Source organism: Siphateles boraxobius, unplaced genomic scaffold, assembly GCF_051911475.1.
Source record: "Siphateles boraxobius isolate OS27281-9 unplaced genomic scaffold, OSU_SipBor_1 124, whole genome shotgun sequence".
Classification (NCBI taxonomy): domain Eukaryota; kingdom Metazoa; phylum Chordata; class Actinopteri; order Cypriniformes; family Leuciscidae; genus Siphateles; species Siphateles boraxobius.
The window spans coordinates 65,001-78,299 of record NW_027508727.1 but is presented as its reverse complement, the minus strand read 5'-3'; the positions used below and the strand labels follow the sequence as shown (position 1 = coordinate 78,299).

Genomic DNA, 13,299 nt, shown 5'->3' with positions numbered 1-13,299 from the left:
GCAGCGGTTTAAGACCTGATCAGTGTTCTATGTTGAGTCCCCCGAGACATGCTCATTAAGTGAGTCTTTTAAAAGAAACCACGAACAGCAACGCAACGAAGTAAGTGAGAAAACTTCACAGAGAAAGAAGGAGAGTGACTGGCAGAAAAGAGAGTGGAAACCCGTTGCAGGATTCACGCGATTCACCGAGGGAAAGTTAAGGGCACCCTTTTATGATTTACCTTCTGGAGAAAATCACATGTAAAGATTTACCATCACCAGTGTACGACTAACCTGTGTTTGTGGGCAGTGTGTGTTATCCTGTTGACAGAGCAAAGAACAGTACTGGTAACGGCTGGGAAGATCGCTGAATCCATGTTCATCTTCTAGGACCACTATTCCTTGGATCATTCACCCTATGAAGAGAAGAGAAACGAGTTGATTAATCACTGTGAAGGTAGAGTAAGTTTGCAGTGTCTGAAAGAGTGAAACAAACACGTGTGGAGATTTACAAGAGTGATTTATGCACAAGTGTGGGGAGATCAAACAACTGTGTTTTCTCTGAGTCTCTGACGGATGAAATTGACCCATAACTTTGAAGATTCGTTCAAACTGATCTGTCTCCTCTGCTGTTCTGTGAACAGAGAGTATACCGCTGCATTCTTCTATTGTTGTCCTGTGGTAAGCGAAGATTCAGTTTAACGAGTCTGACGACGAGAAAAGCCACTGTCTGTCCCACGAGCTGATTCAACGAGTCTGACGACGAGAAAAGCCACTGTCTGTCCTACGAGCTATTTAACGAGTCTGACGACGAGAAAAGTCACTGTTCGTCCCACAAGCTATTTAACAAGTCTGACGACGAGAAAAGCCACTGTCTGTCCTACGAGCTTATTCAACGAGGCTGACGACGATAGAAGTCACTGTCCGTCCCACGAGCCCACCCAGAGAGGAATATATTTACCTGAAGAACGGAAGAACACCTACCAGCACTCCCCTCCTTGTATCGTACCAAAGCCACAGCCCTGAACGTCCCTGCCCCTGCTTTTATCCCTTTATAATTTTAATAAAAAGACTTACTTTTTAAACTTACCTTGGTTGTCTGTCCTCTGGTGTCTGCTCCTCCGGAGTGTGGTAAATAACCCTTGGCCTTAACATCGGTGACATACTGGCTGCAGATAAAGTACTAATTGTTGGTGATTTTAATATACATGTAGATAATGAAAAAGATGCATTGGGATTGGCATTTAAAGAAATTCTGAACTCTATTGGAGTTAGACAACACGTGTCAGGACCTACTCATTGTCGTAATCATACTCTAGATCTAATATTATCACATGGAATCAATGTTGATGCTGTTGATATTCTTAAGAGAGCAGCCAGAAAAATGGAGCGCAACTGGAAGACAAAACTAATTTTTATTACACATTTCATGGAAAGAGAGCACGATTGCGTACAGAAAGACCATAAAAACTGCTACAGTAGATCTGCTTATTTTCAACCCTATTAGAAGAAAATAAACAAAACCCTAGGTATTTATTTGAAACAGTGGCTAAATTAACTAAAAATAAGGCTTCAATCCAAGACGTTTCCAAGCAGCACAGCAGTAATGACTTTATGAACTTCTTTATGTTTGGAATGTTGAAAATATAATGCTGAACATATGAACTCGCCAACATTCACTGGCTAAAACCCTGTAACTCCATTGAGCTTGATTTTGATGAAATGTTAATAATATAATGCAAATGTATGACCATAAAGCCACAATACTAACTTTGATAACATTGTGTTTAATTATCTAAAAAAAAAAGTATTTTTTAAATTTTCTGACTAGTTGCAGTTCTACAATCACCCACAATTTTCGCTGGTTTCAAAAGACAATCTACGCTGGATATAACCTGACTCTCATTTTCACTTAAATGTAACGCTTTAATGGTTAGTGAAGTATCCTGAGATCGGAGATCCAGAAGCTAATGTCAGCGCATCACCATGGCGACTTATGATGACATCAACATCACATTTGCATTGGCCGTACCATTTAAATTTATAATTGGTTGACTGACAAATTAAAATATTAAACAGAATGATAAAATAAAGTTTTGTTTTTTTCATTCTTTGAACCGGTTCAGAGCCCTGGTAGAAAGTGAAAGGCATTGGAGTTATGAATAACATGTTCACATTCATATCTACTCTCAAATAACATCCTACATATATTTATCACTCCTCACTTCTGGACACTTTCCCAATGAGCAGCTCTGCAACTCCTCAAGCAAAGAAAACATGCTTACCTAACGAGATGTTAAAAGCATGTCTTTCTGCCCAGAGGTAACATTAGGAAAACACAGCTCGGATGTTGTACATTGCATTGCTTTGCAAACACTCTTGTCCATAAATTGGGTTTATGTGTGACCTTTGGGTGACAAGACTGATGGTGTCAGGAACTGGGACTTCCTGCTCGAGCTCCACCCGGACACACTGTGTGTGGTACTTTCTCAGGATGGATGGACATTTTGAGATTTTTACCCTGCATTCTTTTCCCCCAAACCTAGAGGGACAAGGAAAAAATCTTTTTTTTTCTAGGGACTGTATCATTTGGGTTTGAGTGTGAGTTGAACATTAACATATCATACCCAGAGGTGGAAAGTAACTAATGACAAATATTTTAGCTACAGTCCTTGAGGACATTTTTCATATTTTTCTACTTTCTTGAGAATAATTAAATTGTGGTACTTTTTAGTTGAATAAAAAAAAAGTATTCAACTTCGCTACAGTTATTTTTCACCAAAAGTACAAAGTACTTTGACAAAGGTGCCGATGGAGCAACAGGGCGAGCTGAAGCTTCAGCCAATCACTGACAGGTCTGAAGCGCTTCAACCAATCACAGACAGGTCTGAAGCGCTTCAGCCAATCACAGACAGGTCTGAAGCATTTCAGCAAATCACAGACAGGTCTGAAGCGCTTCAGCCAATGACAGACAGATCTGAAGCGCTTCAGCCAATAACAGACAGGTCTGAAGCGCTACAGCCAATCACAGACAGGTCTGAAGCACTTCAGCCAATCACAGACAGGTCTGAAACACTTCAGCCAATCACAGACAGGTCTGAAGGGCTTCAGCCAATCATAGACAGGTCTGAAGTAAAACAATCGCTCTTGGCAACAGGGATAGCTAGTATGTTTGCTTAGCCTTGGAATACTGTCAAAATAATCATCGATTAAAATCATGTTTTACACATAAGTTGTGTTTGTAATAACTTCTATAGTTCCGTGTTGCTTCTTAACACAGAGACAGAAAATATATTAATTTATAAAATTGTATGATGCAAGCTATGTTGATTAGTATTATAGATATACATAATTCTTATGAAAATACCTGAGATGGCTTGAAGAACACAGATATATCATCGCAATCGTGTGTTTGTCTTCATGTTTCATCAGTCAAAACATTTCTATTTGCATGTTATTATATCCATATAAGGGATTTCCTGGAGTGTCATAAGTTAAATAATTCTATGAATGCCGTTGCGTTAGAACTGGTCACTGTTGTCGCTCGAGAAACCAAATGTCCGCTGGTGTGTGTAAACGAGCAGATTAAGAGCAGGTAATATTATAATGAGATCCTCTTCCTACGTCAGAAGGGGAGTGAAATCTGACATTTTTTGACATGCTTGCAAAGAAAGACTTACCAAAACAAAGTTGTCAGATTAAAGTGAGATTATCATGATATGTCCCCTTTAACCTCTTATTCTAATTTACACGAAAACATTTACATCCTAGATCTTCCTACTTTTTAAGTTCAAAGTGCATCTGAAGTGGCTCCATCTGGGAAGAACTGATGTAAAGAGACTACGCCACTAAATAAACCAATCCAGCATTGAGAAGTCTATGATAAGATTATTTCGGAGAGACGTGGCCTTCTGGTTAACACACGTACTTATCTAATGCCGACCAGTGTTTGAGTTTGGCTCGAGTCAATTACTTGTACATTGTCCTATCAGATTAAAGGCTGATCAAAAATTCTCCGAAAAAATATAACAAAATTATATTTCAGATAGAAATCTTACCAACGGTACATGTACAGCAACAGCTGCTGTCGAACATGGCAGCATTTACAGTTCACAGGACAAACCATCAATGTAAATTGAAGCTGGCCACTTTCAAGCAGAAACACTAAAAACCAGTAAAAAATAATAAAATAAGAAGAAAAAAAGCTGCCTCAAACTCTACCGTTTTTATTTCTACACATTCAAATCACATCCCACAATGCAAAAAAAAAAAGCATAAAAACTTCTGGTTTGGCCAAATCTCCCTTTCCAACCCTGACAGCAGCCTGTGAGATGAGGATGTCATGTGACTGGCTGATCTCCTGTGATGTAGTATATATGACATGCTGGTCAGAGCGCATCCCTAATAAGAGCAATGAAGACACACTGGGGCAACAAAAGGCAGCTGTTTGCTCACCAGTCAGGTGGAATGAAGGGATTGAACCGGTGGGTCTGAACTGAAGCCATCCGAGCAGAAGCTCTGAGTATCTGCATGCCTCCAATTATTGTCCTGCCAGCAGCCTGTAACACACACACACACACACACACACACACACACACACACACACACACACACACACACACACACACACACACACACACACACACACACACACACACACACACACACACACACACACACACACACACACACACACACACACACACGCACACACACGCACACACATTCCTGAGCACTTGGATTAATCTCTTTCCTTTGATTATGGCAGTCCTGAGCTTTAATGGTGAACCCACAGTGTTCGAGTGCTGAAACCATATGCATGTATTCCCGACACCGAGACAGTATAGACAGACTTGCCAAACGTAAGCAGCCCGTTCCCTCAAGATCCTCACATTCAAATTGCTCTGCAAGAGGAAACTCACAGCCAACTGGTTGTTTCCCTAACAAATTATTTGGGTTTTCAACAGCATTCAACATTTAAGGATGACATTTTAAGCTCATTATTTTTGGTTGATCATTATGGTGGTGATGGCGCAGTGGATAAGACACATGCCTTTGGTGTGAGAGACCCGGGTTCGAATCCACTGTGAGACACCAATGTGTCCCTGAGCAAGACACTCAACCCCTAGTTGCTCCAGAGGCGTGCGACCTCTGACATAAATATCAATTGTAAGTCGCTTTGGGTAAAAGCGTCAGCTAAATAAGTAAATGTAAATGTAAATGTTGTATATTTTCCAATACGTAGGTCATTGTTTCAAAAACTCTTCACACAGTTCTCCTAACCAAACTTTCATCAGTTTCAAAATGCACTACATCTACCACAACACTTCATTCATGTCTCAAATCTACACCATTCTTGGTAGAGTTGGTAGCAGGGCCACTCCTTTCCACGGTGGAGGGCTCGGGAAGAATCCTTATTCAGAAAGAACTGACTCTCTCGTCTCTGAGCATACAGAGTTCTCGGACGACACAGAGTGCCGCCCACAAGCCGTGCTCTCCTCGTCCCCCCCTGTCCCAGAGGTGGTTGACACGGCGTGCCGTCCACGGACCGCTTCGCCCCTGTCCCCCTCTGTCGCCAGACCCCTGACAGAGCAGGCCCCGTGGAACACTGGTCCTTCCCTGGCCTCCTCTGTCAGGGTGCGGTTATGAGCCTTGCCCCCACCGGGCCGCTATGCCGTCCACGTCTGGGCCGGTCATCCCGCTCCGCTGCACCACCGGGGGGGCGTCTGTGGTTCTTGACGCTGCTGGCACAGTTGGGAGCCTGCCTAGAGCTTCCCTATCTGTTCCGCTGGGTCGTGCGAACCATCGGCTCGGCTATGCGATTCAGTTCGCACGGTCTCCTCCCCGCTTCAGGGGAGTCCACTCCACTTTGGTTGGTGGCTATGCCCCTATCATGAGAGCGGAGGTTGCTACCCTACTGGCGAAGGGTGCGATTGAGACTGTCCGTCCAGCCGAAATGAGGGCCGGGTTTACAGCCCCTACCTCATTGTCCCGGAGAAGTCTGGTGGGTTACGGCCAATCCTGGACCTACGCAACTGAACCGCTCCCTTCACATGCTGCCGTTCAAGATGCTCCTGGCCAAACGCATTTCTGGATGTGTGCGGCCACAGGATTGGTTTGCAGCGATCGACCTGAAGGACGTCTACTTTTATGTCTCCGTTCTCCTTCGACTCAGACCATTCCTACGGTTTGCTGTCAGGGCGTGCGCATATCAGTACGCTGTTCTCCCATTCGGGCTAGCCCTGTCTCCTCGCGCCTTCACAAAGGTTCTTGAGGCAGCCCTTGTTCCTCCATGGGAACTCGGGGGTTCGCATCCTGAACTATCTCGGTGACTGGCTGTCTTAAGCTCACTCCTGGGACCAGGTTTGCGAATACAGGGATCCAGTGCTCCGGCACCTAGCTCGTCTGGGCCTTCGGGTCAACTGGGAAAGGAGCAAACTTTGCCCCGTGCAGATGAGCTCTTTTCTCGGTATGAACTTGGTCGCCTTCTCCATTCGGCCATTGCTGACTTCCCTGAGACTATCAAGCGCAAGAGTGCGGTTCCACTGAAGTTTTTCTTTCAGAGGCTCCTGGGACATATGGCATCTGCAGCCGCGGTACGCCGCTCAGATTGCTTCATATGAGACCGCTTCAGCTTGGCTTCGCGACCGAGTCCCGAGGTGGGCATGGCAACACGGCACCCTCCAAGTACCAGTTACTCCGACCTGCCGTCAGTACTCCCCCCGTTGTCGAACCTCAGGCACGCTCAGACACCCTCCGCACGGGTGCACTGACGCACAGCTGGCCGCGGGGCCTACGCAAATTTGCGTTTCCCCCAGTGAGCCTTCTCGCACGGACCTTGTGCAGGATCAAGGAGGACGAATAGCAGGTCATTCTGGTTACGCCGTACTGGCCCACCCAGACCTGGTTCTCCGAACTGATACTCCTCGCGACAGCACCTCCTTGGCCAAATCCTCTGAGGAAGGATCTCCTTTCTCAGAGACAGGGCACCCTCTGGCACCCTCGACCCGATCTTGGAGACTCCACGTGTGGCTCCTGGACGGGACGAGGCAGGTTTGAGTACCCTCCCACCAGCGGTGGTGGCTACCATCACTTCCGCTAGAGCATCGTCCACGAGACATGTCTATGCGTTGAAGTGGAACCTCTTCGTCAACTGGTGCTCCTCTCGCCGAGAAGACCCCAGGAGATGCTCAATCAGTGTCGTGCTTTCCTTCCTGCAAGATGGGCTGGAGCGAAGGCTGTCTTGGTCCACCCTGAAGGTGTATGTGGCCGCTATCGCCGCATATCACTAAGCAGTTGAAGGTAAGTCTCTGGGGAAGCATGACCTGATCGTCAGGTTCCCGAGAGGAGCGAGGAGATTGAATCCTCCTCGCCCTCCTCTCGTTCCCTCTTGGGACCTCTCAGTGGTGTTAAATGCCTTGCAGAGGGCTCCCTTTGAGCCTCTGCAATCAGTTGAGCTTAAGTTCCTGCCTATGAAGACAGTGCTCCTGGTTGCATTGGCCTCCATCAAGAGGGTAGGGGACCTGCACGCATTCTTCGTTGACGAAGCGTGCCTGGAATTCGGGCCCGGTCACTCTCGCGTGATCCTGAGACCCCGGCCTGGAGATGTGCCCAAGGTTCCCAACACTCCCTTCTGGGACCACGTGGTGAACCTGCAAGCGCTGCCCTGGAGGAGGCAGACCCAGCCTTGGCACTGATCTGTCCAGTACGCGCTCTCCGTGCTTACGTGACAGGACGCAGTGTTTCAGGACCTCAGACCAGCTCTTTGTCTGTTATGGTGGGAGACTGAAGGGAAAGGCTCTCTCAAAGCAGAGGTTGTCCCACTGGATAGTGGACGCCATTGCTTTGGCTTACCAACAGCAAGGCCGACCGTGCCCCCTTGGTGTGACAGCCCACTCCACCCGGAGTGTGGCTTCCTCTTGGGCTCTAGCGCATGGCGCCTCGCTGGCAGACATCTGTAGAGCTGCAGGCTGGGCGACACCCAACACATTCGCCAGATTTTATAATCTCCGAGTCGAGCCTGTGTCCTCTCGTGTACTCGCTTCAGTCAGCTAGTACTGGACCCGCTCAGGTGTCTTCGCTTGCTCGCCATTCCACTCCACGGACTGGATACGTGCGATATTCCTCAGGTGAGCTTTCCTCTCTGAAGCCCTGAGTTCCTCCAGCACTGTTGACGCTGGCGCCAGTGTCTATTGCCTGTGCGTCGGCTAGGTGCCTCCGTGTGCATGGTTCCTCCCCTGAGTAACCCCCACATGTGTATTTCCACTGTAAGCCTCCTTGAGCATGTGTCTTTCCCTCGGCAAGCCACCTTGCCACTCCTGGAGTTAAAAGTTGCCACCCCTCGGGCTGGTCACTCCGGTGTTCCTCCATATGAAGCCCTACGGCCATATGTGTGTTCTTAAGTCCTCCCTACGGGTAGGCATGCTGCGGCATATTTCCTCTGAGATATGCTTCCCAGTGTACCTTGGTATTCCTGTGTTAAGTAGGACTCCTTTGTCCGTGCCAGTATCACGACAGGGGTTCAGACTTTCGCAGGGCACTGGAAGACAGCTGTGAAGGTGGCGTGAATTCACAGGGACCCCCATTCGTCGTCATCCAACGTAACTCGGAGTGACTACGAAAGGGAACGTCTCGGTTACGTATGTAACCCTCGTTCCCTGAGTAGGTCACAGTGTAGGTCACATGGAGACGAGACCGCTTTAGGCCACATGGAGACGAGGCCGCTTTAGGGCACATGGAGACGAGGCCGCTTTAGGCCGCATGGAGACGAGGCCGCTTTAGGCCACATAGAGACGAGACCGCTTTAGGCCACATGGAGACGAGGTCGCTTTAGGGCACATGGAGACGAGGCCGCATTAGGCCACATGGAGACGAGGCCGCTTTAGGCCACATAGAGACGAGACCGCTTTAGGCCACATGGAGAGGAGGTCGCTTTAGGGCACATGGAGACGAGGCCGCATTAGGCCACATGGAGACGAGGCCGCTTTAGGCCACATGGAGACGAGACCGCTTTAGGCCACATGGAGACGAGACCGCTTTAGGCCACATGGAGACGAGGCCGCTTTAGGTCACACAGAGACGAGGCCCCTTTAGGCCACATGGAGACGAGGCCGCTTTAGGCCGCATGGAGACGAGGCCGACATTTGTAAAACTCGTTTGTCACTCTTGTTAATAACGGAACAGGGCTGATGAGACAGTACATTTCTGCAATAAATAGTACAAATACACTTTATGGATTTAATCAGTTTTTTTAACGATGTTTTTATTGCTGCCCTTTGATGATTGATTTCTTAAACAGATATTTGTTTAACTCTTGGTGTGAACAGACAAAGGATGTCTGTAATAGCTGTTTAATAATATGTGTAGTTTAAATCTGCCTTTGCAAAATGTTTAATTTATTCAAAATACAGGGATAGTTTGAATCAGGGGCAGATCTAGGGTCAGTGGATATTCCGGTCTTTAGCCCAGACTTCACTGGATGCAAATGGAGTCATCCTTGTAATTAATGTGGAATCTTATCCTAAAAATAATAATAATTCAAGTATTAGTGTATTAGTTACACAGTAAACTGTGTTCAATTTATCAATTTAATCGCATCATTGAGGATTATGTGGAGGAGTTTCTTTTTTATAGTCACCTCGTTCCTGGTGATGATGCTATGCTAAAGGACTGTTTCTGGAGTGGACTAGACCAGGACATTAGCTCAAATTTACCAGAGGAAGACCCCAGCTGGACCCTGGCACAGTATATTGACTTTGTCCTGGAGTTTTGTGGATCCCCCTTCACTGTAGGGAAGGTGAAGGAGGATGTTATCACGACCGCACTGCCTGAGAATCTTCTCGTCACTTCAACCATCAAACTAGCCATGGCTTCGGTCTATGGGCGTCCAGGACTGATGTCCATCGTGGCACAGCCCCTGCTGATGTCAGTGCGGAGGGTCAAGTAGACCATCGTTCCAGGATCCCGTCTCTCAGAGCCTGTCCAGCCAGAGCCTGCCCAGCCAGAGCCTCGTGACGTCTCAGCAGAGCTTCCAGAGCCTCGTGATGTCTCAGCAGAGCTTCCAGAGCCTCGTCACGTCTCAGCAGAGCTTCCAGAGCCTTGTCACGTCTCAGCAGAGCTTCCAGAGACTCGTCACGTTTCAGCAGAGCTTCCAGAGCCTCGTCACGTCTCAGCAGGCCTTCCAGAACCTCGTCACGTATCAGCAGAGCTTCCAGAGCCTCGTCACGTCTCAGCAGAGCTTCCAGAGCCTCGTCACGTCTCAGCAGAGCTTCCAGAGACTCGTCACGTTTCAGCAGAGCTTCCAGAGCCTCGTCACGTCTCAGCATGGCTTCCAGAGACTCGTCACGTTTCAGCAGAGCTTCCAGAGCCTCGTCACGTCTCAGCAGGGCTTCCAGAACCTCGTCACGTCTCAGCAGAGCTTCCAGAACCTCGTCACGTCTCAGCAGAGCTTCCAGAGCCTCGTCACGTCTCAGCAGAGCTTCCAGAGCCTCGTCACGTCTCAGCAGGGCTTACAGAACCTCATCACGTCTCAGCAGAGCTTCCAGAGACTCGTCACGTTTCAGCAGAGCTTCCAGAGCCTCGTCACGTCTCAGCAGAGCTTCCAGAGACTGTTCACGTCACGTCTGCCGATCCAGAGACTGTTCACGTCATGTCTGCCGAGCCAGTATCTGCAGACAATATGGCCGCCACCGAGCCAGTGTCTCCGGACAAGATGGCCATTCTGGTGTCTGTTCCTGAGCCGGTGTCTGTTCCTAAGCCGTTGTCTGTTCCTGAGCCGGTCCTTGCTACAGCCTTTGACCCCGTAACTACCCCCAAGAATTTTTTTGGGGGGGGCAGTAGGTCCTCGCCGTGGCAGCCCAGGGGCCCACGGCCACCAGAAAGATCCTCACCGCCGTGGCGCCCCGAAGGGTCTTCACCGCCGTGGTCATCCGAGGGGTCTTTGCCGCCGTGGTCGCCCGAGGGGTCTTCTCCGCCGTGGCCACCCGAAGGGTCTTCACTGCTTTGTCCACCCTGGCCGCCTGAACTGCCTTGTCCACCCTGGCCGCCTGAACTGCTTTGTCCGCCCTGGCCGCCTGAACTGCTTTGTCCGCCATGGCCCACTGCACAGCCTGCTCCGCCCTGGTCGCCTGCACAGCCTGCTCCGCCTGCTCCACCCACACTCCACGACCCAGGTCCGCCAACACTCGACGATGGGACCATTGCATGCCTGGTCCCGTTCCCCTGCATGGACCTGGCCCTCCATCCCTCCCACCAAGACCACCTCCGCTTCACCACCTTCCTGAACTCTTGTGTTTTTTTGTTTTTGAGTGTCTGGAAACCGCTCTTAAAGGGGGGGCTTTGTCATGACTAGCCACGCACTTCCTGGATTAACTTGGACTACATTTCCCATCATACACCTCCCTGGACGGATTACACCATACACCTGCACTGCACTGATTGCACACACACCTGCACTTCACTTACACACACATGAAAGCCACTTGCACACACCTCTTCTCTGCGAAGTATTGCATTGCCCTGGCTTTCAATTCCAAGCGTTTATCTCTGTGTCTGCTGATCTGATTACTGACCTAGGACTGTGTACCCCGACCTCTGATCGTTCTCTGCCTGTCTTGACCCGGATTGCTCTTTGGACTTTTGCTGCAAATGGATTCCTCTGCGTCTGCGCCATAATAACAGTTCTCAATCGGCCTACCTGGTAAAATAAATGTTAAATAATTTTTTTTTTAAAAAGAGGATTTTACGAGTTTAGAAAATTCTTCCTTTTCTATAGCAATGAATTAATCAATTTTTGTCGTCAGTGAGACTACACTGCACTGTCTGATGCGATACTGTAGTAGACGGTTGCATAGTTATAATTTTTTTCCTGATATTATCAATCTTAAAAGTGAAGAAGGTCATAAAGTCATTACTGTTGTGCTGCTTGCAAACTTCTGGGCTTGAAACTTTATTTTACGTCATTTTAGCAAGTGTTTCGAATAAATACCTAGGGTTTTGTTTATTTTCTTCTAATAGGGTTGAAAAATAAGTAGGTCTAGCAGTTTTTAAGGCCTCTCTGTAAGCAATCGAGCTCTCCTTCCATGAAATGCGAAATACCTCTAGTTTTGTTTTCTTCCAGTTTCGATCCATTTTTCTGGCTGCTCTCTTAAGGGCCTGAGTGTGCTCGTTGTACCACGGCGTTGGATTATTTTCTTTGATCTTCGTGACGGAGCTACTGTGTCTAAAGTGCTGGAAAAGAGAGAGTTAAACGTTTCTGTCGCAATATCGAGTTCTTCTAAGCTATCTTGGATGCTGAGATGATGAAACTGATCAGGAAGATTATTAATAAAGCAATTTTTAGTGGCAGAAGTGATAGGTCTAACATATTTGTAACACGGAGTTGGCTTTGCAGCCTTGGCTAAATTAAGTTTACACGAGACTAGATAATGATCTGAGATGTCATCGCTCTGCTGCAGAATTTCAACAGCATTAACACTGATTCCATGTGATAATATTAGATCTAGAGTATGATTACGACAATGAGTAGGTCCTGACACGTTTTGTCTAACTCCAATAGAGTTAAGAATGTGTTTAAATGCCAATCCCAATGCATCTTTTTTATTATCTACATGTATATTAAAATCACCAACAATTAGGACTTTATCTGCAGCCAGTACTAAATCTGATAGAAAGTCAGCACCAAAACTTCAAAAGAATTATATTTGAAACTAGACTTCTTAGTAATTTTGAAAATATTACTATAAATTACAGCAACACCTCCCTCTTTGCCTTTCAGACGAGGTTCATGTTTATAACAGTAATCTTGGGGGGTACACTCATTTAAAGTAATGTAATCGTTTGATTTTAGCCAGGTTTCTGTCAAACACAGCACATCTAGGTTATAGTCTGTAATCATACCATTAACAATAAGTGCTTTTGAAGTAAGGGATCGAATATTCAGCAACCCAAGCTTTATCATTTGTTCATTTGTATTATTTCTGTTTTTTATTTGTTGAACATCAATAAAATTTTTACCCTTAGATGGGTTTGGAAGTTCTTTGTATTTCTTAATTCGGGGTGCAGACACAGTCTCTATATGATGATATCTAGATGAAAGACCCTTTATGTGATGGGATTTATCTGACCTTGGTGACGTGAGACAGCAGGCAGACGGTCGGTTTAAGCAGTTTGTCTGCTTCCTGACCCGAGCCCAGATTGTCATGTTTGAGCTCTAATCTATGTGCCATATTGATAGAGAGAAGAGCAGCACCATCCCAGGAGGGATGAACACCATCTCTTTTCAACAGGTCAGGTCTGCCCCAGAAACGTTTCTAATTGTCT

At 47.1% G+C, this 13,299-nt stretch overlaps 1 pseudogene; it reads right to left on the bottom strand.

Annotated features, from left to right (window-relative positions):
* Window positions 1-390: 390 nt before the first annotated feature.
* LOC143732994 (uncharacterized) overlaps window positions 391-13,299 on the bottom strand; it is a 13,731-nt pseudogene continuing 822 nt past the window's right edge.